This window comes from Salvia hispanica, chromosome 3 (genome assembly GCF_029641045.1).
Source record: "Salvia hispanica isolate PSC_SH4W2 chromosome 3, Shi_PSC_v1, whole genome shotgun sequence".
Taxonomy (NCBI): domain Eukaryota; kingdom Viridiplantae; phylum Streptophyta; class Magnoliopsida; order Lamiales; family Lamiaceae; genus Salvia; species Salvia hispanica.
In genome coordinates this window covers 37878976-37883799 of record NC_142694.1, presented here as the reverse complement: position 1 = coordinate 37883799, position 4824 = coordinate 37878976, and the positions used below count along the sequence as shown (strand labels likewise).

Sequence of the window (4824 nt, the reverse complement as noted above, 5' to 3'; positions counted from 1 at the left end):
TAAAGGATCGATAATGGTTTTGTATTAAACATGTGATGACTCAAACCATTTAATCTTTTGGATAGATCGGGAGCTTGTTACTTACTCAACCGGACATCATCATCGAACCAGGAGTATTATTTTTGGGGATAAAATTTTATTATGAAAAAAATCATAGTATTTAATATATAAAATTTATTACTCTAATATAGTTTAGTTGCAGCCAAGAGCTATTTTCTTTTTTTTGGATAAAGTTATTTAATTTTGCTATTTTACAAGAGTTATTATAATTTTGAAAAATATCCATTTTAATTAATATTATCAATAAAAGCATTATTGTAACAAATAAAAGTTTATAGATCTAGTAAAATAAAATTATTGCTCCAATAAATAAAATTTATTATTCTTATGAGTAAAATTTATTATACTAGTGAATAAAAGTAAAGGTTTTTGCGAATAAATGTTACTCCTAAATAAAAGTTATTATTTTGTAAAGAATGGTTATTATTCTTATGGATAAATAATTTTGATCTAATGAATAAAAAGTTAGTACAGTATTAATTTTGTGAATAAAAGATGTCAACGAAAGTTACATTTTTGCTAAAAACGTTCTTTTATTGTGAATAAAGTTGGTGTTTAAATAAAAAAAAAGGTTATTCGTTCAAACTAATAAAATAATACAATTCTTGTAAAATAAATTTTATGTGAATAAAAATTACTACTATTTTTTTGAATAAAGATTATTAGTTTCATGTATAAAATTTTGTTGTAATAAAAAAATTCATTGATCTTGAGCATAAAAAATATTTTCTTGCTAAAATGTTATTTTTGTAATTTAAAATTACTGTTATTCAGAATAAACTATTTTAAATAAAATGATTATTTTTAAAAATAAAAATTATGAATGTATATAAATAAAAGTTTAGTTTCTTATAGTAGATAATAATTTTAATCATAACACATAAAATTTATTATTTTTATAAATAAATTAAATTTGTATGAATAGCTCAATATAAATTTGAATTACCCTGATTTATCAATTAATAAGAAATTAAAAATGTTTGTGGTATATAAAACTTGACAGAAGAATCAAATTTTTTCGTAAATGGTACAGATAGTGTAAAACTAGAGAAAACTAAGAACTGTATTTTTTATTAAATTATTAATTTATTTAAACTAAAATTTATGAAGATAAGTTTGATCACCATTATTTGTTTTCTAAATGATGGTAGTACATCATTAAATTATTCGTAAACTAAATATACAATAAATATATAAATACAATGATATTATAATATTTTATTTAAATATATATATATATATATATATCCATAAATAAATGCAGTATAAAAAAGAAACAAAATTATAAATGTCGATCATAAATAATGTGGATCTCATGAAAGCAAATTACTCCCATACATAACTCCAAAGTTTAAGCTATATCTTTAAATATATCTAATTAATAGGCACAATTAATGTAAAGGGTAACATAGTAAACATACAAAACATAAATTTAAATAAAAATATAAAATAATCTAAAATGACTATTTTAACCTTATTATAGCATTATGGCTTGGAAACATTATTTCTTTAAAACATTTTCAAATAGAAATATCATGAGTCATCCATTTTTAATTAAATAGATGGGATTTGATCTTAATTCATTTACAAGTGTAGTTATATGTAATCAATAAATTAATGCAATTATTGGATTCGTGTTGATATTACCACAATTGCAAGTAAAGTTTGCTCATAATTAAAGCACACTTATATTAAACTAAATTAAATCTTTTTGCTTATTAAATATACAAGTAAGTACTATGTGTGTAGAATACGAAAGGAAAGCGGTCCCATAATACTAATTTTAATTTATCCCTTCTTAAAAAAAATAGTAATTTGTCCCTTAACCAGGATCATTGACTCATTGTACAAATCACTGAATTGCAAATGATATGCTTTCAGATAATTAACAAACTTAAAGATGAAAATCATATAATTTTAAATTATAAATATAAACAAAAAGACAATGTGGAGATTACAAACATATGATTAGTTTTTGTGCTTTTGGTTCGGAGAATCGTTTGAAACCGAGGACCTTACAGAATGTGATATAGTATTTAATTGGATAAATTAAATTGTGAGTTAATTAAGATATCCTTTTGAGCTGTAGAATATATTAAAGTTAAACAATACCTAAGACAAAAATTTACTGAGTTCTTCATGTCGGATTTTAACGTAAAAAATAATTGTTCTTATAATAAAAATATTTATTACTGTATAAAAATAATTGCTGTTATGAATAAAATTATGTTATGATGTTTAATAAAAAATGACATTTTTAGTGATTACAAGTAACAATTATTCTGAATAATTTGCTCTTAATAAAAAACATGACTATTTCAACCCGAACCAATATAATCCACTCTGAACACGCCATGCATTATTTTAATAGCATGCGGTATATATATATGTTTACAAATTTGCATGTGTCAATATTAATGATTAACACAATTATGGTTTACCAAAATATTTATAAATATCAAGAGGAAATCTCACTCACTCTACCATATAATAATGCCCTCATTTTAGCAATTAGTATGCCACAACAAATTGAAACTTTACTATCACCTATATATATATATATAGATTTCTCTACCACATAGTATTACATTATACTCCAAACTCCACTTAGAAACAAAAAAAAAAAAGAAAAAGAGCAAGCATCAAGCATGGCCTTCTTCCAACAGAGCATCCTAACGAGCCCAGGCTCCAAATTCGACGAAAGGCTATGGGTCGTCAAAATCCGAAAAACCCTAGATGAAGAGGTGGACGAAGAAAACGAAATCCCAGTCACAATCTTCGGGGTCCCAAAAGCCCTCATGGCTTCCGATCCCGATTCCTACACTCCTCACCTCGTGGCGATGGGGCCGTACCACCACCTCCGCCTCGAGCTCTACGACATGGAGCGCTACAAGGTCGCCGCCGCCAAGCGCATCCAGCGCGAGCTCCACCATGACGTCAAGCTCCAATCCCTCGTGGACCTAATTATGAACCACGACCTCCGCATCCGCGCCTCCTACCACCGCCCCGTCCCCTTCGGCCCCGAGGCCCTCGCCTGGATCATGGCCGTCGACGCCTGCTTCATCTTCGAGTTCCTCCGCTGTAACAACAACAGCAAGAAAAAGAAGAAGACCCTCTCCAAGATCCCCTCCAGCCTCTGCCACCTCATCGACTCGTCGGGGAAGAAGACCTCGCATAACTCCATTCTCAGAGATCTTCTAATGCTCGAGAATCAGATCCCGTTGTTCGTCATGACCATGCTGTTTGAGCTCCATTTCTCTTCCGAGGAAAATGAAATTGCCGATCAGAAGCTGCTGGCGGTTTTGACGTCGGTGAGCAACGATCTGTCGCCGTTCAAGGCGGCGGAGAAGACGGAGACGGTGGCGGTGACCGAGCATGCGCACTTGCTTGATTTTTTGTACCATTTTATCGTGCCGAAATCGATTATATCGTTTCCGGAGTCTCACGAGATTGAATTTCTCCCCGGCGGAGACGACGAGGAGGAGGAGACGGAGGGACTCACGGCGGAGGAGGCGTTCGCGAAGCCGACTCACCTACGGAGGCTGGTTGACATGGGATGGACAATGCTGTCGAAGCTCAAATTCACCAAACCCTTGAAATTGGTGGTGAAGCTTCCATGGACGATTCTGACAAAAATACCAATTCTCAAAGCAATCAAAGAACCTGTGGAGAAAGTACTCCGGAGCGCGAAAATCGAGAAAAGGAATGACGAAGAAGAATCAATGGGAGAGGATAAGGATAAGCCTCCGCTGCAGGAAGAAATCGCGATCCCCTCGGTGACGCAGCTGGCGGAGGCCGGGGTCCAGTTTGCTGCGACAAACGAGGGGATCTCGGGCGTCAGATTCGACAGCAAAACGCTAATGTTCCACGTCCCGGTGATCAGCCTGGACGTGAACTCGGAGGTGGTGCTGAGGAATCTGGTGGCGTACGAGGCGTGTAGCGCGTCAGGGCCGTTGGTCCTGGCGCGGTACGTGGAGCTGATGAACGGGATCATCAACACGGAGGCGGACGCCAAGTTCCTGTGCGGGAGGGGGATCATCGTGAACCATCTGAAGAGCGAGAAGGAGGTGGCGGATCTGTGGAACGGGATGAGCAAGTCGGTGAGATTGACGAAAGTGGGGTCGCTGGATGCGGTGATAGCGGATGTGAATAGGTTTTACGGCCAGAGGTGGAAGGTTAGGATGGGGAAGTTGATGAGGGAGTATGTGTTTGGGTCGTGGAAGATTCTGACGTTTGTGGCGGCGATAGCGATGCTCATTCTCATGATTTTGCAGGCGTTTTGCCAGGTTTATTCATGCAGCCGGATTCTTCCTATTGAAGCGCTTCAGCCCCTCGACCCAAATGGTAATAACTAGGAAAATTGGTAGGCTTTTTATAAGTGTATTTTTTCATTATACATACATACATATATGTAGAGTTTTGTGTTTGGAATTGGGGTGTTTGTGTGAGGTTGTTGTTTGAGTTGGTTTGTGAGAACACCTCGTCTTATTTAAGGTTGTCGTTTAAAAGTGAGAGCAAATGTTGGAGATAGATAATGCGCAATAATACAACTTAATTAAGTACTTATTATTTGCGCGTCTATTATTTAATCACCACAAAAGCATGTCAAGTTTCGGATTGAATTAACTTTGGCGGGACTAATTAATTAAGGAATCTTCTTATTTGTTGTAAGGTAATCTAGCTTCCATGGTGCCATAATAAACTGAGAAAAAATTAATTTAACTAAAGAGAGGTTCTCCGAAGTCGCTGTATATAATCCATCCT

The 4824-nt window shown here is 34.5% G+C and overlaps 1 pseudogene; it reads left to right on the top strand.

Moving 5' to 3' along the window:
• The first annotated feature begins 2672 nt into the window (after positions 1–2672).
• LOC125213086 (putative UPF0481 protein At3g02645 pseudogene) lies at positions 2673–4607 on the top strand (annotated as a pseudogene).
• Positions 4608–4824: the final 217 nt, after the last annotated feature.